Source organism: Eptesicus fuscus, chromosome 3, assembly GCF_027574615.1.
Source record: "Eptesicus fuscus isolate TK198812 chromosome 3, DD_ASM_mEF_20220401, whole genome shotgun sequence".
NCBI classification, from domain to species: Eukaryota; Metazoa; Chordata; class Mammalia; order Chiroptera; family Vespertilionidae; genus Eptesicus; species Eptesicus fuscus.
The window spans coordinates 74,611,335-74,638,208 of NC_072475.1; the positions used below are offsets into that span (position 1 = coordinate 74,611,335).

The following is a 26,874-nucleotide window of genomic DNA, read 5'->3' on the forward strand; positions in this document are numbered from 1 at the left end:
TTGGAACAAAAGACTCACACAGAATGAAAGTGAAGGAATGGAAAAAATTTTTCCATGCAAATTTAAAAAACAACAACAACAAAAAAACACTGGTGTAGCAATACTTATATCTGAAAAAATAGACTTCAAATTCAAGGCCATAAAAAGAGAAAATGAAGGCCATTCATAATACTAAAGGGATTGATACAATAAGAAGATATAACTCTGGTTAACATATATGCATCCAATACCAGAGCAACCAAATATCTATCTATCTATCTATCTATCTATCTATCTATCTATCTATCTATCTATCTATCATCTATCTATACTAGAGGCCCGGTGCACAAAATTTGTGCACTCAGTGGGGGGGTGTCCCTCAGTCCAGCTTGTGCCCTTTTGCAGTTCGGGAGCCCTTGGGGGAGGCCCACTCCCTGTGGAGAGCAGGCCTAATCCATCAGTCAGACATCCTTTGCGAGAGAGGCTCCCGCCACTGCTGCTGTGCTCACCAGCTGTGAGCCTGGCTTCTGGCTGAGCAACACTCCTCTGTAGGAGCACACTGACCATGAGGGGGCAGCTCCTGTGTTGAGTGTCTGCGCCCTGGTGGTCAGTGCAGATCATAGTGACTGGTCAACTGGTTGACTGTCTGTCCCATGGTGGTCATAGCACATCATGGCAAACGGTTGACTGGACTTAGCATATCATTAGCATATTATGCTTTGATTGGTTGAACTGATGACTGGACCACCAGACAGGTAGCATATTAGGCTTTTATTATATAGGATATATTTAAAAGAAGATTTCAAGGGAGAGATGGACAGGAATACAATCATAGTAGGTGAATTAAGCACCACACTGACATCAATGGATAGATCTTCTAGACAAAAAATCAACAAAAAAACAGCGACCCTAAATGACACACTAGATCAGATGGAATTAATAGACATTTACATAACATTTCACCCCAAACCTACAGAATATACATTCTTCTCAAGTGCACATGGGTAATTCTCAAAGATAGACCACATTTTAGGACACAAACTAAATCTCTAGAAGTTCAAAAAGATTGAAATCTTATCAAGAATCTTCTTGAAACACAATGGCATGAAATTAGAAATCAACCACAATAAACATACTCAGAAACATTCAAACATATGGAGGATACATAGAAAATAATTATACAATGAATGGGTTACCAAAAAGATCAAGAAAGAAATAAACAACTTTTTGGAAACAAATGAAAATGAACATACAACAACACCAAATCTATGGCACACAGCAAAAGCAGTGCTGAGTGGGAAGTTCATAGCCCTACAGACCTACCTCAGAAATCAATGAAAACTTATAATAAACTATCTAACACTCAAACTTAAAGAATTAGAAAAAGAACAAGAAAATCCCAAAGTAGAAGGAAGGAAATAAAAACAATCATAGCAGAAATAAATTACATAGAGAATAAAAAAAAATACAAAAAATCAATAAAACTAAGATCTGGTTCTTTGAAAAGCTATACCAGATTTATGAACCTTTAGCCATACTCATCAAGAAACAAAGAGGAGGACCCAAATAAACAAAATCAGAAATGAAAGAGGTGAAGTAACAACTGACCCCAAACAATAAAAACGATTGTAAAAAAATACTATGAACAACTATATTCCAATAATCTAGACAACCTGGATGAAATGGACACATTCCTAGAAAAATAAAATCCTCCAAAATCAGTCAGAAAGAATCATAAAACCTGAATAGGCTGATAATTACTGATGAAATTGAAGCAGTAATCACAAAACTGCCAACAAACAAAAGCCTTGGTCATGATTGGGGGAGTTTTACCAAATATTCAAAAAAGAACTAATGCCTATTCTCCCCAAACTATTCCAAAAAAACCAAGAGCAAGAAAAACTACCAAGCTCCTTTTATGAGGCTAGCATTAGCCTAATTCCCAAACCAGATAAAGACACTACAAAGAAATAGAATTACAGGTCAATATCCTTGATGAACATAGATGCTAAAATCCTCAACAATATATTAGCAATTTGAAATCAGCAATATATAAAAAGATCACATACCATGACCAAGTGGGATTTATTCCAAAGATGCAAGGCTGGTACAATATTAATAAATCAATAAATGTTATACATCATATAAACAAATTGAAAGACAAAAACCACATGATCATATCAATTGACATAGAAAAAGTATTTGACAAAATTCAGCACACTTTTTTTGATAAAAACTCAGCAAAGTAGGAATAGAGGGATCATAACTCAATATAATAAAGGCCATATATGACAAACCTACAACCAACATCATACTCAATGGGCAAAAAACTAAAATCATTTCCCCTAAAAGCAGGAAAAAGACAGGGATTTCTGCTTTCACCACTCTTATTCAACATAGTACTGGAAATCCTAGTCACAGTGATCAGACAAGAAGAAGAAATAAAAGGCATCCAAATTAGAAAGGAGGAAGTAAAACTGTGGTCAATTGCAGATGACATGATATTGTACATAGAAAACCCTAAAGACTACACCAAAAACTATTAGATTTAATAAATGAATTTGGCAATATAGCAGGATACAAAATTAACACCCAGAAATCAATGACAATTTTGTACACCAATAATAAACTCTCATAAAGAGAATCTACTAAAACAATCCCATTTACCATTGCAAGAAAAAATTAAGATACTTAGGAATAAACTTAACTGAGGAGGTAAAAGACTTGTATACTCAAAAAACTACAAGATGTTGAAAAAAGAAATAGAGGGAGATATAAGAAATAGGGAAGACTATACAGTGTTCATGGGTTGGTAGAATCAATACAATTATAATGTCCACATTATCCAAAGCAATCTATAGATTTAATGCAATCCCTATTAAAATGTCAATAGCATATTTCACAAATCTAGAACAAACACTCTAAAAATATATATGGAACCAAAAAAGAGCACAAATAGCCACAGCAATCTTGAGAAAGAAGAACAAAGTTGGAGGAATCAAAATATCAGATATCAAGTCATAATACAAGCCACTACTCAAAACTGCCTGGTACTGGCACAAGAACAGGCATATAGATCAGTGTAACAGAACAGAGATCCCAGAAATCTACCCAAGCCATTATGCTCAATTAATATTTGACAAAGAAGGCAAGAGCATGCGATGGAGCAAAAACAGTCTCTTCAATAAATGGTGTTGAGAAAATTGTACAGGTACATGCAATAAAATGAAAATAAATCTCCAACTTACACCATACACAAGAATAAACTAAAGGTGGACAAAATACATAAATGTAATTCATGAAACCATAAAATAATAGAAGAAATCATAGGCAGCAAAATCTCTGACAATTCTCGTAGCAATATGTTTACCAATACATCTCCTAAGGGTTAATTTCCAAAATATATAAGGAATTCATACAACTTTATAAAAGAAGACGCTAGTCCAATTTTAAAAATGGGCAAAGGACTTAAATAGATACTTCTCCAAACTGGACATACAGAAAACCAAGAGACATATGAAAATATGCTCAAAGAGATGCAAATTAAAATGACAATGAGGTATCTCCTCACACTTGTCAGAATGGCTACCATAAACAAATCAACAATCGACAAATGTTGGCAAGGATGTGCAGAAAATGGTAACCTAGTACACTGCTGGTGGGAATGCAGACTGATGCAGCCACTGGGGAAAACAGCATGGAGTTTCCTCAAAAAGTTAAATATGGAACACCCATTTGACCCAGTTATCCACAGTGATCCTAAGAAACCCAAAGAAACAATCAGAAAGGATGTATGTACCCCTATGTTCATTACAGCAAAATTTACAATGCTAAGATTTGGAAATAGCCCTAAGTGGTTTGGCTCAGTGGATAGAGTGTCGGCCTGCAGACTGAAGGGACCCAGGTTCGATTCCGATCAAGGGCATATACCTTGGTTTCGGGCATATCCCTTGTAGGGGGTGTGCAGGAGGAGCTGATCGATGTTTCTCTCTCATGGATGTTTCTAACTCTATATCCCTCTCCCTTTCTCTCTGTAAAAAATCAATAAAAATATATTAAAAAACAAAGATTTGGAAATAGCCCAATTGCCAATCAGTAGATGAGGGGATAAAAAAACTGTGGTACATCTACACAATAGAAGTTTTCTGGGCCTCTCAACCTTAACCAGGAAGTATAGTGTATCAGAGTACACTATAAACTAGAGAATTTCCTTGTAGTTCTCTTTTATAATTTTAAGTATAGTCATATATATGTATATATAGATACATTATATATATATATATATATATATATATATATATATATATATATATAATCAGTGCTAATCCAAACTTGTAGTTCTCTTTTATAATTTTAAGATCTTAGGATCATTTTTACAGTGCTAATCCAAACCACTCTAGGCCACATGAAAAAGATCATGAGATGAATACTTAGAAGAAATTGTTATTTGTTTCATGCAAAGTATGAAAAACACAATTCCATCCATTCAGAGAATAATCAGTAAATCACATCCCTAATAGATACTATTAATTAACCATCTTTTAAGGACTAAGGGATTCTATGAGGTAAGCACTATTTACCTTGGTTTAAAGATGAAGAAACTGAGGCTCAGTGTGTTTAGGTGAGTTATTCAAAGTCCCATTGCAGGCATTGGAAAGCAGAGATTTCAATCTAGTTTTAATGATATTCAAAGATTGTACATAAAATTCCAAATTGAAAAGTGTGATGGACATGTTAATGCACTGCCAAGATCTCTCTAATAAATGGTATATTTCTTCAACTGCTCCTTAAAAGAAACTCCAATGGTAGAGAGCTTCTCTGTCCAAGGCCATGCCCTTTTTAAATTCATTCATTGACTAAATTCATTCATTCCACTATTTTGGCTCAACATAAGACAATTCTGATGGACTATTTTAATCCCAAAGCTTCTTGTGTGCTTGGTTGAGGTTCTTGACCAACTTGTATACACTTTAAAATATTCTAAACACTAAAGTCACTCTCAGACTTGTTTCCTGGAGGATATAACCTGTAACACAAATAGACAATAGTCTATTGTATGTATCCCTTAGATTACTTTCTAGTTTTTCAACTAGTTTCAATTTTTATTATTTTAGAAAATGTATTTTAAATGACATTTATTCATCCTTTCTGCTATACTTCCTATCCATAGAGCATGTGATAAAATTGTCAATTTTTAATGTATAGTTGAAAGTAAGTGCAATAAATCTTCACTCTGGAATAGATATCTTTATCCAGAAAAGTCTCTCTGTGATCACATTTTTGTAAACTGAACCATATCTAGCTGGTTTTGCTGTAATGGAGGGACTTTCAGACTGTGGGTTAGAAAGGCTGAGTTCAGGTAATTAGCTGGATAACATAGGGCAGTCCTACCTTCTCTTGGCTTCTTACCTCAAACATAAAATGTTTTTACCTAATTATTTCAGGCCCTTCCAATTCCATATATATATGGTGATATATCTACACTAATAAAAGAGAAAGATGCAAATTGACCATACTTTTGCAACGCCCACCAGCCAATAAGGAATGAGTATGCAAATTAACTCAACAAAGATGGCAGGTTAATTTGCATACACAGGCGCTGAATGGCCAGGGGCATTCCGCACCACCCCAGCTGCTCAAGGCCTCTGGGCAGAGTGGGAAGGCAGAAAGGCGGCTCTGGTCTGGAGCAAAGGCGGTGCCGGCAGCCAGGGTAAGGAAGGCCCAATCTTGCACGAATCTTTGTGCATCAGGCCTCTAGTAAATATATATCACCATATATATTTGGAATTTTTTGGCATTAAAATTCCATTCCCTCTAGTCTTTCTATGATGTAGTTAATGTACTGAAAACAACTACTTAAAAAATATTTACTACAGTCTTAAAGAAACCCTTTTTTGAATCATTTACATTGCGAATTATGCCTTTCTAATTTATGTGTTTTGTAAATTCAGATTTACCTACTGTGATATTTTACTTATCCAAGAAAATTTGACCTTTGAAAGTGTGGTAGAGGTTGCTTCTAAAAACTGTCACTCTTTGGAATGTAATTTCAAAGGTGAAAAATGGCACCATAGTGAGGCCACCTTTTTAACATTCCTCAGCAATAAAATTCCCCTCTTTCAGTATGTTTACTAGTTTTTGTGACTAAAGACATTACCTTTTAGTAGACTGAATGTTTAGAGATTCTGAACTGCATTCAAAGGCAGTTATACATGTCTTTGAAAATAGCTTTGGCATCCTTAATACCCTCTGAGAACACAGAGGTACACAGAGGTTTCATTATCACTGCTTTGGGAATAATGTACACTGAGCTTCATTTCTCCAAATAAAATTATGTAAAAATTATTTATTTTGCTAAGTTATGTTGGAGGAAATATTTGTTCTATCTACTAATCTTGGCTCAAGCTAAATATCAAAACTATTGATTCATGATGAAAGATAAAGGTTTAACCAAACAAAGAGTGAACAAATGGTACAAAAGAGACTCTTCCAAAGGAAAAGTGTTATATATATTAGGGATTATATATAAATTTAAAAATTACACTTTGCAGGATGTCTCTTAATCACAGTGGCAGAGAGAATATAAAAATTAATGTTTATCAAATTGTAGGTCACCTATCTAGTTAGACTCAAATATTAACTTCAGTAGTTTCTGAACATGACTAACTCATCTTGAAGTTCTTAGACGGCCCACACAAAATTAATTGCTTCTTTTTTTTCTCTTCTATGGAAGTTGTTTTCCATGTGTATTGCACTCAATTTCTTTTCTTTCTCTTACAAATTCTCTTCCTTTATTAGACTATAAACACCAGATAGTAGAAACTTCCTGAATCCATGAACATTTGGTTATACACTAAAAGTAAGCATAAAATAAATATTAATTGAAATGGGTTAAATCTAGTCTGAAAAAATATTTTCATATTCTGCCTTGACTTTTAAAAATAGTAAGCTTATATAAACTAACAATCAGAAAGAATATAACCCAACTTTGTTGATGGAACATTTATAGTAATGAAACATTACAAAGAATGGAGAATGTTTTAAAAGTTAGAACCCAAACTATTTATGAGCATGATTAGAGGCATAACTATTTTATGGTAGTAGTGATGATAAAATTTTAAAAGTGAAAAAAAAAATTTTTTTTTTCAAATCCAAATATAACTCTTTGAAATTTTGTATATTGATTATATGATTCATCTGGGTATGAAGAGCCATCAATAAAAACATAACTTCTTTTAACTCTTCATGAACAAGCTGAAATTGGAAAGATACAATTAGAATTATTTCTTTTCCTAATGCTTTCAGTAATTTCTGCTGTATTTTTCTTTTCCATCATTTAGCATAATCTTTTGCAGATCTCAGTACTTTGTGATCAATTATAGAGCTAAAGCCATTTATATATAATGAAAAAATCTTGCCCTATATAAGTTAAATCTTTAACTGCTTTCAGAAATTCTGCTTGGTCTTTCACCTGCTTCCCACTCAGAATGGTGAAAGGAATATTATCTTTTCTACTTTTGTCCACTTTTGCCAGACTGCTTCTGAATACACCAGAAGTGGGGGAAATAAGGAGTATTAGCTAGAAAAGGCAATATTGGTAATACTGGAATCTTCTATGAGGAACCTTTGTGTGGTAGTAGCCCATATATGTTGTGTGATGTATTTTTGTTGACTCTCCCAAGAGCCCCTTTATTAGGGACTCCAACAGTGCATCCTTCATATGGGTGATAGGTTTCTTGACTAAATTCTTATTACACCCTCAGATGATATGCCCTAAAATACTTTTTCTCCTGGAGTCCTCTTGTATCAATAGTCAGCCCCCTAAGTAGGGTTATTGTAAGATTGTGTATAGCCTGGTAAAGTTTATGGTATCTGATTATGACATAAGTAAACTACATATTCTTGATGTAAAATTGATTAATATTTAAGATAATGTTATTATGTGAAAAATATGCCCCCTATGGTATCTAATTCTAAGAAATGCATATGGATGTTTGTATAAACTAACAAATTTATATATTTAAATATATAAAAAATCTTTAATTCTGAGAGTAAAGTGGTTTTTATTTTATTTTTGTGGTTTTACACATTTAACAAAATTTCTACAATAAACATTTTTTTGCTTTGGTAAATAGAAAAAATAGTATTTTAGAGGATTTCAAAGTAAAAGCAAAGGCTATTTTAAAAGTTAATTATTACAACAGTATATAATGAAGACAACATGAACACCAGAAGGAAAAACAAACAAACAGGTGATGCTAAATTACATTTTAGAGGCAATTTCTAAGGCAGGTGGAGTGATTTGAATACTCTCTCCCCCAAAATTCATGTCCACCAAGAACCTCAGAATGAGACCTTACTTGGAATAAAGATCTTTGTACATGTACATAAGATAATGTTCTTGAGATCATCCTGGATTTCAGTGGGCCCCCAAGTTAGTGACTGGGGTCCTGATGAAATAAAGGAGTAGTACAATTTAAAGTACAGAGACACTGAGAGATGTATTAAGATAGAGGGAGACATTAGAGGTATCCAGCCACAAGCCAAGAAACACCAGAAACTAGGATACAAGCAGGAAACAGATTCTCCCACAAAGACACCAGAGGGAACCAATCCCAATGACATCTAGATTTTGGACTTCTGGCTTCCACAACTATGAGAAAGTAAATTTCTGCTGTTTTAAACCTCTAACTTTATGAAGATGTGTTACAGCAGCCTTACGAAACTAATACAGTCAGAGCCAGGAGCAACTCAAATGGATGATTAATCTATAATTTTGATTTTCTTCACAACATTTAAGGTGATATTCAAGGATATGAATATTAACTCTACAAAGCATGGTGTAGAAAAATTATGACTAAAAGAAAGTTATAAAAACATTTGCTTTATTTTCTTTGTCTTGGATATGCAGAGCTAAATAAGGGAGTTGTAATATGTGGATGATGCTTCAATAACTTAATTTGTACTCCCTTACATACTGTGTTGTAAATGTTATGGACAGAGTGGGTGGCCTTTTTTTTTTCTTGCTGAAATCTTAATTTTTCTTATTAAATCTAAAATCGCAGATTCTATTTTTCAGTTTTCTAAAGATGTGTATTTGACTCTATATGAAATATTTAAATAGGGGAGTAGCTTTTTAAAAAAGTCACTTGCCACAACACTTTCAATTGAGAAATAGGGTGATGATAAATGCCTGCTACACTAGCATTTTTGATGTGTTGGATAGAATAACAAAGATCACGAAGAGTCATGATAATAATTTCAAGGAGATTGTTCACCCACATCTCATTCTGTTTATAAACAAGCTTTGGTTTTCTATTAATGTGCTTTGGGAAATGATTCTCAGGGTCTATCCAAATCAAGGTGCACAATAAATAACCAAGGAATCACGGGCCAGTTATATGGCTTAACCAGAGTTTTGCAGCTTGAAATAATGTTTGAATGAGGGGTGTCAGGAAATGAAATGTACATATTTAGGATGTAGTTTAATACCTTGGGTTTCTGTTTATTTCTTTGTCTCATCATTGCCCATTCTTAACCAAAAGAGAGAATATTGTATAAATTAGAATTTAATTTATTATTGTTTAATATTAATAAAACCATAATAAACTATTGATATTATTTATTTTGTTATTATTATATTACTTTTGAAATTTATTTTACTAATATTAAGGTTAATTAATAACATACATTGTTTTCTACTAAGAGAGTTTTAAGTAAATTTATAAAAACAAAAAAAAAGTACTGGGGAGTTTCAAAAAAAGGGTGGGTCAGAAATCTATTGAAAGAAGAATTTTTAACCTAGTGTTCACAGTTAGGATTTTTGAAATCCCTGTTTATGTTAAATTTTATGTGTATGTGCTCATTAGAATGGAGAGTGGCTAATGAGTTTGGTCAGGTTCTCAAAGGATTAGCAGGTCTAGAAATATCAGGACCACTATCTGAGATAGAAAAGAAAGGTCATTTTCCCACTAACCCAGAATGGTCAGTTATATTCATTGATTATGGACTCTTGCTCACATAATTTGGGTAGACAAAGTAAAACACACACACACACACACACGCGCGCACACACACACACTATATATATATATATATATATATAGTTCAATTTAATAAAGAGGTACAATTTCATTTGCAAGGCTAAGATTTTTCTTAATAATAAGTTTCAAGAAAAACCAATCATATGTCTGGGTATACAATAAATAGCAAATTTTAATATCCAAATATATTTGACAGCAGGACTGCAAAAGTTATGAACACTTTAAATTGATGTTTCTAGTGAAGTAAAATGAAAGAAAGATTGAAGACATAGCTTTGCATTGTAACGGTGAAGGCATAACTGTTCTGGGCAGGGGGAAAGCAAGATAATACAGACCAGATGTAATAATATAGTAATATAGCTCTGGCCTGGAGAAATGGAAATTTAACATATCATTTAGATGAGATCTCTCAAATATTAGAGAGAGCATCTGGTGAATGTCAGTCATTGCATTGTTGAACTCTTTGGCACTGGCCTAAGGAGAAATATGTTAAAGAGGGATCATTTATTTTAAGAACCTGATATTAAAATGACACCATTGTTTTATATTGTGATGGAAAAGCCGCCTAAAATATGCATAGGTGTGGCCCGGGTGGCATGGGGAGGCTGAGCCACTGGGATCTACAGGACCCCTACTAACAAGGTTACTCTACCAATTCCAGTAGACATAGCAGTTCTACTTGATACATAGAAACAAACACAAACACAGAGAAGCAGCTAAAATGTGGATGGAAAAAAAACACCTGTCATAAATGAAAGAACAGAAGAAATCTCCAGAAAAAGAACTAAATTAAATGTAAGCAAGCAAATTACTAGATACAGAATTTAAAACAATGGTTATAAGGATGCTCAAGGATCACAATGAGAGCTTCAAGAATCTTAGTGAGAATTTGAAGGAATTAACGAGAACATCAAAGACATGAAAAAGGACCAGTCAGAAATGAAGGATGCACTAACTGAAATGAAGAATAATTTACAGGGAATCAACAATAGAGTAGAGGATTCCTGGAATCAAATTAGCTATTTGGGAAATGAGAAAGCAAAAAACACCCAATCAGAATAACAAAAATGAAAAATATGAAGACAGTGTAAGGAGAATCTGGGACAACTTCAAGCATACCAACATTCACATCATGGGAGTACCAGAAAGAGAAGAGAGGACAAGATGTTGAAAACCTATTTGAAGAAATAATGATATATAGCTTCTCCTACTTGGTGAAAGAAATAGGCTTACAAGTCCCAGGAGTGCAGAGAGTCCCAAAGAAGAACCCAAAGATGCCCAAACCAAGACACATCATAATTAAAATGTGAAAGGTTAAAGACAAAGAGAGACTCTTAAAAGCAGTAAGATAAAAACAGTTACCTATAAGTGAGCACCTATATGACTGTCAGCTGATTTCTCAAAAGAAACTTTGCAGACCTGAAGGGAGTGGTAAGAAATATTCAAAATGATGAATTGCAAGGACCTACAACCAAGATTACTCTACTCAGCAAAGCTATCATTAGAAAATTAAAGTCAGACAAAGAGCTTCACAGTCAAGAAAAAGTTAAAGGAATAATCACCACCAAACCAGTATTACATGAAATGTTGAAGGATATTCTTTAAGAAGAAAAAGAAAAATAAGTAGGAAAAGAAGATGAAGAAGAAAAAGAAGAATAAAAATACAAATAATAAAATGGCAATAAATACATAGCTATCAATAATTGAATCTAAAAATAAAAACAAACCAAATAAGGAATCTAATGAACAAAATAAACTGATGAATAAAATAGAACCAGAGGCATGGAAACATGAACCATACTGACAAATCTCAGAGGGAAGGAGGGGGGCAGGAAGAGATTAACCAAAGAACATATGCATATATGCATTACCTATGGATACAAACAATAGGGGGGTGAAGGCCTGGGATGGGGCAGCAATAGGGTGGACAGAGACAATTGGGGGAAAAGGGAGGCACCTGTAATACTCTCAACAATAAAGATTTATAAAAAATATTATAAAGACAATATAGGGGGAAAAGCTCCTTGACATTGGTCTTGGCATGATTTTTGGATATGACATTAAAAGCATAGGCAATAAAAAAGTAAATATATGAGATATCAAATTAAAAGGCATCTGCATAGCAAAGGAAACAGTCAACAAAATGAAAAGGAAGCCTATGAGTGGGAGAAAATATTTGTAAACTATATATCTGATATGGGGTTAATATTCAAAATATATAAGGAGCTCATACAACTGAGTAGCAAAAAACAAATAATGTAAAAGCTTTCAGTTACAAAATGACTGTACTATAAATGTGCTTTACAGCATAGTAACTCTAGTTCATAATACTATATTGTATATTTGAAATTTGCTGAGAGTTGATCGTAAGTGTTCTCACCAAAGAAAAAAGGTAACTGTGTGAATTAGCTTGACTGTGGTAATCATTTCACAATGCATATGGGTATCAAAGTATTGGCCTCACTAACAATGTCAAAAATAGAATAAGTAAAAAAGATAATTAAAAAAATCATTACACTAAAAATGCCAATATTAATATAATTTTGTCTTTAATTTAATTACTTTTAGTCAATGCTTTATTTCCTTTTATGTCAATTTCAAAGACAACATATTATAATATTCATAAATTAGTTAAATAATCTAGATCTGAAGTGAATAAAGATGTGAACCTTTTAAAAATATTTCCATATATATGTGTGTATATATATATATATATATATATATATATACACACACATATATATAAAGTATATACACTTCATTATATGTTATGTAAACACACAGAGAACAAATAAAAATATATTTATTCCATAACATGCAAACTTAAATTAACATCATTACATGAGAACGTCTAATGTACAGAGCACGTGGAACAAAAATCAGAATAAGAACAAGGAATAACTTCTCAATTGTTCCTAAAACTTCAAACCTACAGGTCATTTCCATCTGCATCTAAAAGGCTACATCCTGATAACTCCTAGTAGCTGTAGGTAGTATTTCGAAAACCGTATTTGCCTTTCTCAGCTGGAAGCCAAGAAAATGTGCAGAAGTGCCAACTACTATTCTGTGTTCTTAGTGACTTCTTTGCCCATTGGTTACCATGGCATTGGAACCTTGATTGCATATGTGTTTACTCTTACAGATCACTGTGGTGGGGTGAATAGGTCATGCTTGGATCCTGGCAGGGTGGAGGTTAAATGCTAGCCAAGCAGCCATAGGCCCCTGCTATCCACTAACAGAGAGTGGTACAGCAGAGATCCCCAGATAGAGTGTGGTGAGCCTAATTGGCAACAGATGCTGGATTCCTTGGATGTAAAGGATAGAAGTAAGAGAAGGATATGAAGACTTGAAAGTATATCTCTTCATTAAATAGCACTTTTGTGTTGGTGAAAACCCAAGAAGTTGCTATTCAGGGGTCAGATTAACCGTCAGAAGGAGTTACCCTATCTTTTATATCTTTTGACCCTCTAATTCTTTAGTCACACAAGGATATATGTGGATCAGATAACTTCCAAGATTCCTTCAGATTTAATGTTCAATGAGTTCATTCCTGATTTCATTGATTTTTCTTGAAATTGGTTTAAATCTTGAAATTTGGATCTTAAATAATATTTTAAGTTTTGTTTGTTGTTGTTGTTTGTTTTGTTTTTTATTCTGTTTCTTTGTTGTGAAATTGAGCAAATAATATCTAACGTACAAGACAGTGGAAAGACAATTTAGTGCTCAACACTCAGTAGAGCAAAATTGTTATGAGCCTATTTGCAAATGTAAGGGAAATTTAAAAATAAGTCAGAAAATATGTTTACATGTTATACAAAAGATTCCTTACTGAGATGACTAAAGATTATAATAATTTCCTTAATTATACCTCACCTCTTAGGATCTTTGATGACATATCCAGGCTTTTGTATCTATGCTTTAATTTTGTACTTTTAATTCACATTTAAATCCACATTTAACAATCTTAGGTCTTAAGACTGTCTGAAGTTTTCTCCCATTTGGCATAGCTGATGATTATAACCATTATCTCAATTATATTAAGTTTAAGAGACATACCTTTTATCACTAGCAAAACATTCTTTTTTGTTGTTTTATATTTGCTTTAAAAATAACACAGCAAAGTGCAAAGGGAAATCCTGAAATGTTTATTTGTCTGCTGGCACAAAATTCTAAATTCTGAGTTCAGAAGGCATAGGGGAACAAGTTATAACACAGGGAAGTTTAGATGGTATAAAAACCAAACTTGCAAATATCAAATGCCTATAAACATGTTGCAAATCACTTATTTGATAAAATTATTTTCCAGTTTCATCTTTTGCAATTTTCAAGCGAATTTTAAGCATTTTACATTTCCTCATTTGAAATGTCATAAATAGTGAAAAATCTGAAGATCTTTATTATGTATCTATCTGTTTCCTGATTTCTAAAGTATATCAAAAATTTAATCTAGTTCTATTAGGCTGTTTAATATGTAGATGACTATGAGCTATAAGTATTGTTAATTGATAATTTCTGTTACACATCTTCAATTTAGAAACAAACAAAAATAGACAAAAGAAATAGTAAAGATAAGCAGAGCAGAAATAGCCACTATTAGCATTTTAGTTTATAGCTAGATTTTTTTCTGTATAACCATGCAGTAATTTATTAAGAAAGTATGTAACTAAACAATATTATATTACATTATGAATTAGGTTGACACAATATATCCATTGACAACATAATATTTTTGAACACTTTCAAAGAAGATACTGGTATTAGAGATTACAGACTCAGACTGCAAACTCCTCTTTTATCTCCATTGATTCTACTAAATAATCTATATATTCTGTAGGGAAAAAATACCTAGCAAAAATGAATGATTTCTATATCTTATTAATAAGGTTTCAAAAGTTTCCATGTTAACCAGTTTCTTTGTTGCAATTAATCAAAATATCAACTACCAAAATTTAGACCTTTTAAAAAATAAGGTTTATTTGTAATAACTATCTTCAATAACTCTGTATTTATATTTACCCTGGGGAATGCAGAAGTATAGATATTGCTAGCTTTAATATATTTTTAAAAGGTGTACTCTTTATACTATTATAAAAGGATAAGACTCTTCTCCCCACTCTAAAAATCTCTTCCGTACTGTACGTAATTCTCAATGCATTTGAACTAAGACTCCGGAGCACTCGGTAAAGAGGAGTTTGGGGCAACTGACCAGAGCCAGGTTTTCTCTTTTCTCAGTTAGGCAACTGAAAACAGAAGCTCGAGTTTTAAATAGTCAGAGCAAAGTTTAAATATTAGAAAAATAAAGAGAGGAAGTGCAACAAGCTTCTTCAAAATACATGCCTGAGGTGAGAATAGCTTGTTATGGCAGCTTCCAGATGAAATGTTTAGTTTTGAATCTTCAGGCTCATATTCTGCCAGTCTTTTTCTCAGGTCTCTGATTTGGTTATTCTTCTTGGTTAGAATTTCTTTTATGTTCTATAGGCTGCTGTTTGTTGGAATTTCTTCTCTAATTCCTTTTCAGCCATGCTCAGCTGCTCCTGAATCCTGGGTAGGTGATGCTTGGCTGTCACTAGATTCTCCTCCAGACACTTCTGATTTTCTGTCTCAAGTGTCTTCTGAAAGCCAGTCTTTAACGCAGCAATTGTGTTTTCCACTCAAGTCTTGGGCCTCTATAAAATCCTTTCGATTTCCTCAGTCAAGCTGTAAATCACGCAGTGCTCTTTCTAGCTTTGACTTTTCATCCAATGAGTTTGTAGCCTGCATTTCGATGGTCTTCAGCCTTGACTTCAATTTCTCATTCTGTTCTTGAAGTCTTAAAATTTCCTTGTTTACACTTTTTTTTAAGTGGATCAAGTTTTGGCTTTATGATGTCTATGACAGGCTTATTTACTTATTTATTTTAATTTTTTTCAATGTACCTCAGGCATGAAACAGCTCTGGCCACCAACACAGGCATCAAGCTAAGATGAACTAAGGACTGTACATCTGCTTTGCCCCTGACTGATATAAGAACAACACCAGCAATCAGATGTCTCATTGCCCATTGCCAGGGGGAATGATGGGCTTTTTAGTGGAAGATGTCAGTTCTGCTTTTTCAAATTCTGCAACTTGTCCTAATTACTCTGGTTTCAAGTTCAGAGATATCTGTTTGCAGCTTGAGGTACCACTTCTCAGCTTGCGAGAAAAGCTGCCCCAGAAGTAACTCGTTGGTGTAAGCTCCTTGTGGCCCATAGCCTGCAGCCCATTCAGAACTGCAGAGACTTTGTCTGAGGTGAAAGTCTCAGACCTCGCCCAGCCTGCTGTCCTTGAGGTCTTGGAAGCAGGAATCTACAGTTTTGAGTCTCAAGCCTCTTTTTGAACGGACAGAATGCATATAATTAATAACTTCATTTTGATGGTGCTCATTTAGGCCCTACTCTGCCAGGTGGCAATCAGCAGCCTTGAGGACCAGGAGGGGCCAGGCACAACCCCACTAAACTGAGCACTGCCCCTGGTTGGACCACAGGGGGTGCGGAGGGAGGGCGGGCTGTTTAGAAGCCTCGGGTTGCTAATGGGAAGAGAGGCCTAGACCTTTTTTAATCACTACAGGTAGCATCAAATATCTTCTGTAGCTATCAGTAAGGAATGAAAATTGGCTTTATACAGCAAAATAAATAATCACAACCATCAACAATAGAGACAGCAGATGACTTTTATGAACAATAAATGAGTCCTATAATTTAATGTTTAGATCAGCCGGTGTGACAAGAATTTTTAAACATGCAATACCTGACTATTTGGTCTGGGGCACTGCCCTCTTCTCTCTTAGACTGTTGAATAAAAAAGAATGACAACAGCCAACACAACAATCACTGGCCAGTGTGAACAAATCAAAATTTTGCCTAAAAAATACATCTTTTGGAGTGACGCAGAATTTTAGCAATTGCATTACATGTGCCATGAGATGAAAAAGGTTGAAAATTGTTGCTTTAGATGAATTAACATTAAATGAATTAGAATCACAGATGGGGCTTTTCTTCCTTTGAAAGTATGTTTTAATTGAAAACTTAAAAGTGAAAATATTTGGCAAGAAATTGGTGGTTATTTTATCAATCCAAACTATGCAATCAGTTTTGTGATGTTTGCTAAAGACATAATTCTATCATCTCTAATAAGGTAGTATTTTTTTTTTAAGTGGGGCTTTTTAGGTTGAAAGGCTGCTATGCAACTCTTATGAATCTTTACTGTGAATTCATTATAATGAATTATTATGAAATGACTGGGATAAAAGCAGCAATCTCACCAGGACAAAAGCAGCAATCTGGCTTGCTGGGAAGTTCCCACTCCTTTAATCATCCTATGCAATTGATACCATGGAGGAGAGCTAATGTCACATTTGAGTGTCAATTTAACTATTCCTGAACGATGGCATTTAGTGGCTTCTAATGTTGGCTGCACCAATGTATTTATATTTGTAAAGGGTGATGTGAACCGTGGCATTAATTATTAACTATTGCAATGTCCCCTTCTTTCCTCATTGTCTACATGGTAAATATAGTGTAGAAGTAAATAGAGTCTAATATGGTAAAATGACAATAGCTGTGGATGAGATTTTAGGTGATACTTGGGATTGAATTGAGTATATGTCAGAACTAAAATATGATTATTTTAAATTATGCAACATCAACTAGATCATTATTGTAGCCCCTTCACTGACTTTCTTCACAGCAGAATAACTTACTTAGGAAAAAAACTAATCCTATACAATAAAAGGCTAATATGCAAATCAACCGAATGGTAGAACGACCAGTTGCTATGATGCACACTGACCACCAGGGGGCAGACACTCAACAGAGGAGCTGCCCCCTGGTGGTCAGTGTGCTCTCACAGGGGGAGCACTGCTCAGCCAGAAGCCGGGCTCACGGCTGGCGAGCGCAGCAGCAATAGTGGGACCCTCTCCCACCTCTGGAGAGTGGGCCTAAGATATCAGTTGGACAACCCCCAAGGGCTTCCGGACTGTGAGAGGGCACAGACTGGGCTGAGGGACACCTCTGAATGCACGCATTTCATGCACTGGGCCTCTAGAGTATACATATTTGTAAACCTAAGGAAACCCCAATGTTTTAAATACTTAAAAATATCTCCATTTAAAATTCTTTTTCATTGAAAGATTAAAAGTAAAATCAACTAAAAAAAAAGATTTTTTCAGGCTTTTTTTTCGTTAAATTGACATCTCTGTATTAAAATGTATTACAAAGTCTATAAATGCTTATGTTGTATAATCACTTTGAAACATTACTTTTGTAAAAGTGTAGTGGTCTAGAACAGGTACAAAACACCAATTCTTGATAATTCAGTTCAGTAGAGAAAAATAATATAGAATTCATTGTCATATTTCTTTCTTGTTTAGGTTGTCTTTAGTATGATTCTAATTCCTATACACACCAGTGGCCCAATTTCTTAAGAAAATCACATTGTAGAGAAAATTCAAAGCAATAAAAAAAGTATCTTCCCTCTTTATTTGCATATCTAGAAGAACTTTGCAAAATCTTTTTGTTCCTTTCCATGTAGAGGAGTTAGGGCCTCTAATCCACTATCCAGAAATCTGTCTCTGACTTTAGCCCACCCAGCCTTAGTTGTTTCTCTCCTCCTTTTTTCTTTGCCCCTACTTCCTTTTCTATCCTGCAACCAGTTTCTACTCCCTCTGGTGCAATTTCCCAAATCAAAATCAGTGTCTAGTGCTCCTTCCCCTCCGACCACTCTTCATTAGAAGGCTTGAGTGTGAATGTGCACACACACACACACACACACACACACACAACACACACACACACAATGATAGAGGCCATTGCCAATCAGGCAAATTTAAGTTAAATTTTCCTTAGCAGATATTAAAGGGAATGAAGCTCTGAATACTCCTACATTAATCATTTTCTGTTTTAAAAGAGAAATGGGTAGCCATTTTCCAAAGAAATATAGGAAGATATATTTTGATATGGTGTATTTTCTCAGACTGTTATTCTCCTTTTTAAAAAGTCTAGACTGTTTAAGGTGGATATAAAACCACACTGTAAACTTCCAGTTTAATAAACACAAATCCAAAAAAAGTATATAACAGATGTCTCTACTTGACAATGATAGACATTAAAAAATATTTGTTGAATAAATTATAAAGTGAATGACCAGATATTCCTTCTCCACTTTTGAGATTAACTCCAATTCACCAACTATATCCTAAAATCTTCCCACACCAGGCTTGTTATTCTTTACACTTTTAGAGATTAAGCCAAGGTGATCATGAATGATTATTTGCATACATTTTCAATTATTAAAACAGGTATATTCACATTTTCATTCTACTGCATCAAATAGCTATATAAAGATGTCTAACTAATATGAGTGTCAGTGTTAACTTTGCATTTGGCCAATTCATGTCTAAATTTACCTTTCAGTGAAAGTGACAGGCTAGATGAAGTCCTAAGCTTTAGTTTAATGACCTCCAGTCTTCACAATTTACTTCCTGCTGCTAAGTTAAGATATCTCATTGATTACAGAGATTCAATCCTATGAATGTGAATTCTGGATTCTCTTTTCTCTGACTTGGTGATTATATAAAACTTCTTCTGGCATTTTAGATATTTTGGAGTAACATTAGAATTTCATTTGAATGTAAGGTCTTCTGTTGTCTACACTTGAGTTCCATTTCATTTCCAAATAATTTCAAGTTTAGTCCTGGCCTAGTTTTCAAGAGGCCAAGTTTATAAAGATAGGAATAAAGTAGGGAGAAATAAGGAAGTAAACTATGTACCCTAGACATAATAAAAGTTAGTTGGCTGGATAAAATTCACTCCAGATTACATCCAAGGTGTAGTAACCAAGGGCACTGTGAATTGAGTGTACTTAGCTTTTTATTGGCATAATTGCTAATAATGGTAATGTAATTTCCAGCATAGAGATCAATCCATATTGAGGGAAGCGGCAGTAATAATATAACTTCCCACCATCCATGCCAGTATAACAAACATAGTGACATTTAAATGATTAACCAGAAAACAAATTAAGGACTGCTACACATAGTAGAATTATTTAATAGTGTGTGACATAGAATCAATCATAGTAATAATTTCTGTTCAATGAGAAAGACTAAGGAATGTTACCTGCCTAGTTTTTCAACCAAAATTTCCAAGGTATTTTCAACAGCCCTTACCACCACCCCTTATGACATGGCAGGCAACATTTTGCAGCCATTCTTAAGAAAATAGACAGGAATGATGTATACTAGTATTTTCTAGTACTAAAGTTAAGAACTTATTTCTCTAAGGTTCAAATTGCTTGTATGTGTTGAGTGAAAAATTATCAATGATAGCAGCCAGTTTAAAAGAATTCAGTTAATAAAAACTCTAAGTTTAAAATATAAGCATATAAAGCATAGATTCCTGAGAATTCATTGTGATTTCTTCAAGTGTTTGTCCTCACCAGTTTGTGGCTATACTTTTGGTGCCATTTTCTCCGTGATTGAAGGAATAGTAACTTTTTTTTACAAAGTTTCTCCCCTCAGGAATCCAAGGTGTTCAAACTTCTTTTCAGATTGTTGCTCATTGCTGTAGAACTACGATTTTCAACTGGCATGCCGTGGGAATTTTTAAAACATGCAATACCTGACTATTTATTTAGTCAGGTGCACTGACCTCTTTTCACTTAGACTGTCAAATAAAAATGACAACAGCAACACAACAATAGCTGTCCAGTGTGAATGAATCAAAATTGTACCTTTTTTTTTTTGGTCACATTGGCAAAAATATATTTTTTGGTGTGCTGCATACTTTTAGTAATTAGCTTATGTGTGCCGTGAGAGGAAAAAGGTTGACAATCACTGCTGCTGAGTCGCTAGTTATGCCAGGACTCCCTAACATGTCCATAGCAGTGCTTGCACATCTAGAGCATTGCTGCCATCAGCAATGCCAACATCGCCACCTATATCCTCACCAGATACCACCAGATACCTATGGGCATAACTCGAAACAAACCACGCCCAGGGCCAGTGGAACCAGAGCAGATCGCTGCACTTCAATCACATATTTATACTGGTGCTGCTGAGAAGTGGGGAAAAATTGCCTTTTTTTGGTTACTCTCCCATGAGGGCTTGTACAGATTTACTCGAACCTCAATGTGCCAGTGGTCAGAGATGAATTTTTTTCAGGTACCATCCCAGTTATCAGGTGTGTACTTTGCTGTCTCAGTTTCACAGAAGGGCAGCTCTACACCATAACATCCCTGTCTTTATGAGCCCAAACCCAAACGGGAGTGAGTATAAATCTGCTGCATCCTCTGAGAGCTGGTGCTGGTAGAGCTTAAATTCAACCACCTGTCACCGTCACTAGCTGTCACCTGTGGGCATGTAGGCCTGACTTGCTCATAATTGCTTTAATGCATTGAGGGGAAGGTTTCAAGTGTAAAGCAAAGTTTCATAAGTGCTCCAAGTGTTAGAGATATAAGTGTAATGCAGCTCTTTCAAAAAATTTTTGCTGCAATTGTTACAACTAAGGAGTGCTACTATTTGCCCAAGGGAAGGTGTATTTTATGCTGGAGCAGGGCTATCATTCATGGTTAATCTTGGCCAATGGCACTGAATCATGTTCTCAGGTCCTTGCACTGTATCCCTCAGAATGAATTTTCTCCCAGTATGTCCTACAATATTTCCTCTGTCAGGAAACATATTTCTATATTTCTGAACATGGAAAGCCTTCAGTCCACGTCTTTTCTGCTTACCCTTTCACAAAGTTTCTCAGTCCTTACCTGGTATATGAATAAGTCAGTTCATCCAATCTAGATATTTATTTATTATTCACTTTGTGCTAGGCAATGATGTAATCATAGAGAATGCAAGAGTTAACGAAATAGAGAGATGTGATTGTAAACTCATATAAATCTCTATAATAATAGAATGAATACATTTTTTAAATAACATTACAGATGATGGTACGTGCTAGAATAAAACAAGGAAGTAGGACTATAGGTCATGTTAGGAGTGAGGATGATTTTTAATTTTACATAGAGTGGTCAGGGACCACTTGCATATGGATAAATTTGAGCCAAGATATGAAGAAAATGAGGAAGTGAGTCAAAGTATCTTGGAGGAGATTGTTCTAGTAACAGTGTGCAGAAAGTATCCAGACCCCAAGGAGTGAGCCTCCTAGGTGGTCAAAGAAGGAATAGACATAGGGCTAGGGTTGTAACTCCATAGAACAGCAACTTTTATGTTCCTTCTCTAGCCCAATAAAGACTCCCATTATAATGAAAGGGAAAAAATAGTTGACATGATCAATGTACTGCAGATTAACAAGGGACACAGATGGGAATCAACAAACCATTAAAAACCAAGATTTAAAAAAAAAGTTGAGATAGTAAGGTAAAAAAATGTGCCTTGCCATCTATAGTTAAGGATATAATTCCTTAGGGTGAAGTGATATAAAGATAATGCAAGTGCTAGCTGGTTTGGCTCAGTGGATACAGCTTCAGCCTGCAGACTGAAGGGTCCCAGGTTTGATTCCAGTCAAGGGCATGTGCCTGGGTTGCAAGCTCAATCCCCAGTAGGGGGCATGCAGGAGACAGCCAATCAATGATTCTCATCATTGATGTTTCTATCTCCCTCTCCCTTCCTCTCTGAAATCAATAAAAATATATATATATAAATGAAATAAAGATAATGCAAGGCTGACATATACTAGTATTTGCATTTGAAAGCATTGGCCCAAGTTCACTGCTTAATAAGCAGCTTATATAGTGTAGAGAGTAGCAACTTTAGAGTAATTAAATATTCTCAATTGATTCATTGTTTTACTTATAAGTTTTATCGAAGATAGAAACTTTTAGCAATGGAAATCCAATTACAAGTATGTTCAAATCTTGCTGCTTTTAATAAATAGCTAGAACAAAAGAAAAGTTAGCAACATACTCAGGTGCTACTTTAAAGAATTGCAATATTTTGATATGCCCAATTTAGCACATCTCTCTGGATATGGACCATATTCCTTCATTTAACAAAAAATAATTAGTACTATTATTTTCAGGGATCTGTTTTAGATGCTAAGATGTAACAGTGACCAAAACTGCATCATGTCAGCAGCAAGGCAGTTATATGTTATGGTAACTGAATACATACAGGTGTACCAATTAATAATAGCGGATTTTGTAATAAAAAAAACACATGATAATTTCAAGAGAAACATCAAAAGTGCTTTATTCAAAGTAATGTCCATCGCTAGCTACACATTTCCCCCATCTTCAGGTAATTTGTGGATACCGTCCTAATAGAACTTTTCTTGTTTTGAGGCAAAACATTCAGAGACCCAATTTTCTACTTCTTCATAAGTTTTGAAGTGCTGCTCAGAAAGTGCGTGTGCCATCGATCAGAGCAAGTGGTAATCTGAAGGAGCAAGATCTGGTGAATATGGTTGGTGGGTTAATGCTTCCCAGGCAAGATCTTTTAACATGTCTTTAACTGGTGCATCATCATGAAGCAAAATTACTTTGCCATGTCTTCTGGAACATTCTGGTCATTTCACGATCAAAGCATGGTTCAAATTGATTATTTGTTGTCAGTAGCGATCAGTATTAATGGTTTCACTTGGTTTTAGAAGCTCATAATACACCACACCTTTCTGATCCCACCAAACGCAGAGCATTGTCTTCTTTCTGAAGTGATTTGGCCTTGCAGTCAATGTTGATGGTTGACCTGGATCAACCCATGATTTTGTGCATTTGAGATTCTCAAAATAAATCCACTTTTCATCGCCAGTCACAATTGGATGCAAAAAAGACTTTCTTTCTTGCTGTTGAAGCAACATTTTACTGATGACTTTGGTTTTCCATTTGTCTTTCGTTCAGTTGATGTGGTACCTATTTTTCTTCCTTTAAAATCTTTCCCATTGCTTGTAAACGATCGGAAATTGTTTGCTGAGCAATGTTTAATCTTTCTGCAAGTTGTTGTTTTTATAATTTTTGTTGTTGTATTTTTTTAATATATTTTTATTGATTTTTTTACAGAGAGGAAGAGAGAGGGATAGAGAGTTAGAAACATCAGTGAGAGAGAAACATCGATCAGCTGCTTCCTGCACACCTCCTACTGGGGATGTGCCCGCAACCAAGGTGCATGCCCTTGACAGGAATCGAACCTGGGACTTTTCAGTCCACAGGCCTATGCTCTATCCACTGAGCCAAAATAGTTAGGGCTCTACAAGATGTTTTTGAGTTTGACATGCATCTTCATCCAATAATGCTTATAATTGTTGGTCTTCAAACTTTTTCGGTTGACCTGGTCTTTCACATCGAATCATCACTTTTAAAGCATTTAAACCAGCGCTCACAAGTATCTTGAGATGGAGCATGTTCACCATCAGCTTCCCGAAGTATTCAGCAGCACTTTTCTTCAAAATAAAGTAATGAATTAAAACTTCCTGCAAATGCTCTTCTTTTGGCATGAAATTCAACATTTTTAAGTGTAAAAATATCTATGATGTTAACACCTTCAGCAAATTTGACATATGAAGTTTTGAAGCTTTTTGTCAATACAACAAAATATCATACATATCAAATCGCATATATATCAACATATGTGTAACTCCATCTATTGAAAAAAAATCTGCATTATTAACTGGTACACCTAGTAAAAAGACTTTAAACAAAATTAGTCATTAGAGAAATGCAAATTCAATTATAATTATATTGCATACACACTACTAGAATGGCTATAATAAGAAAAAACTTACTATACCAAGTGCTTCAATGCTGTAAAGAAACTAGACCCTTATACATTGCTTGTGGCATTAAAAATGGTACCATTACTTTGGAAAACACATTGGAAGTTTCTTTAAAAGTTAAATATACACTTTTGGCATGACCCAGTAATTTCATTGCTGGTTACATACCAAAGAAAATTGAAAACATATGTTCACACAAAGACTTGGACATTTATGTTCATCGCATCATTATGCAAAAGAATGAAAATTTGAGAAAATCCAAATGTCCATAAAGTGGTGAAAGTAAACATAAAATGTAGTCTAGCTTTAAAATAACATACTTGTCAGCAATACAAAGGAATGGACTACTGTTTACATGCTACAACATAGATAGGCCTTAAAAAATAGTATGCTAAATGACAGAACCAGCCATAGTATGGTTCTATTCATTGTATGGTTCTAGTTCTATTTAGTTACCAGTAAGGAGAAGACTATAGGTACAGAAGCAAATAAGTGGTTCCCTGAAACTGTAGGCAGGAGTAGGAGTTGATTGCAAATGGGCACAAGATAGCTTTTTTGGAATGAAGAAAGTGTCCTAAGACTTGGCTGTGTTGACAGTTGACAATGGTATAAATATATTAAAACTCATCAAAATGTACACTTTAGTGGTGCAGTGTATGCTTTAATAAAAGCAGGTAAAGCCCTAGCTGGTTTGGCTCAGTGGATAGACCATCGGCCTGTGGACTGAAGGGTCCTGGGTTCGATTCCGGTCAAGGGCATGTACCTTGGTTGCGGGCACATCCCCAGTAGGGGGCGTGCAGGAGGCAGCTGATTGATGTTTCTCTCTCATCGATGTTTCTAGCTCTCTATCCCTCTCCCTCTTCTGTAAAAATTTAATAAAATATATATTTAAAAAAAGAAAGAAAAAAGCAGGTAAAGAGAAAACAAAACAAAACAAAGAAATGAAAGATTGAAGAGGCCAGTGTGGCTTTCATAGAGTAAAGAAGGAAGAGAGCCATAAGGATGTAGAGAGAAGTGTAGCCAAGGGCCTCATCATGTCATCACTGTAGCCTGGATATTAGAGTTTGGACTTTATGCATTTGTAGGACTTTATAAGTTTGTAGTGAATGCATTGAAGATTAGAAAGACTGTAATTAATTTATGTTTTTTAAAGAATGCTCTATGTTGACTTACTGTAGGTGTTAAGCTTGAAGTAAGACAATCAATTAAGATGCAAGAAATTATGGAAGCTAGATCAATAATGGTGCAGTGGAGCCTCGCTGGTGTGGCTCAGTGGTTGAGCATCTACCTATGAACTAGGAGGTCATAGTTCGATTCCCAGTCAAGGCACATCCCCAGGTTGTGGGCTCCATCCCAGAAGGGGGCATGCAGGAGGCAGCCAATCGATGATTCTCTCTCATCATTGATGTTTCTATCTCTCTATCCTTCATTCTTATTCCCTTTTTAAAATCAATAAAAGCATATTTTAAAAAAAGAATGATGAAGTGGAGGGTGGTGAAAATAGTTTGTTTTGGACTTTGTTTGAAACGTAGCACTTCCTAATGGATGTGCTTGGGCCACTATACTTTTGTCATTTTTATTACCAAGTAATGTGAGTAAATAACAGCTTCATCCCATTTCCGACCCTTAGCCCAATACTGAACACAACCTAAATCAGTACTTAAGTCTCAAACTTAAGACTTAGGAAGGAGCCACAGATAGGATGAAGATGACAGAAGACTGATGCATATATATTATAATTATTAAAAACAAAGAAAAGAACTCCTTTTTGTTTTTTTAATGTAGTTACCTTTTACAGTATTAATAAAGCTGCATTGAAATGGCTATGTCAAGTTTCATTATTCACCCTTAAAATGAGGCATTCTTATTTGGGAATGCAAAATATTACTACATACCTTCATGATAGCCATACAAAACAGCTGATCAAAATTAGTCAACTGTACCTTAAGTTTTATAATATATGATGTATAATTTGGCTAACAGCTTTGTACTCAAGTAAATAAAATGTAAAACCATGAAAATCTCTGAGTGAAATTTCCCTTTCCAAATCTGAAGTATAATTTTCTATTATAATAATATATTTTATTTTTGAAGGATAATTTTAGTAATTGAAATAT

At 34.6% G+C, this 26,874-nt stretch overlaps 2 pseudogenes; both read right to left on the minus strand.

Moving 5' to 3' along the window:
* Nucleotides 1–15,254: 15,254 nt before the first annotated feature.
* The window catches only part of LOC103301566 (leucine zipper transcription factor-like protein 1), an 84,134-nt pseudogene continuing 72,514 nt past the window's right edge, over nt 15,255–26,874 (minus strand).
* On the minus strand, nt 15,930–16,074 carry LOC114228681 (small nucleolar RNA SNORA48; annotated as a pseudogene).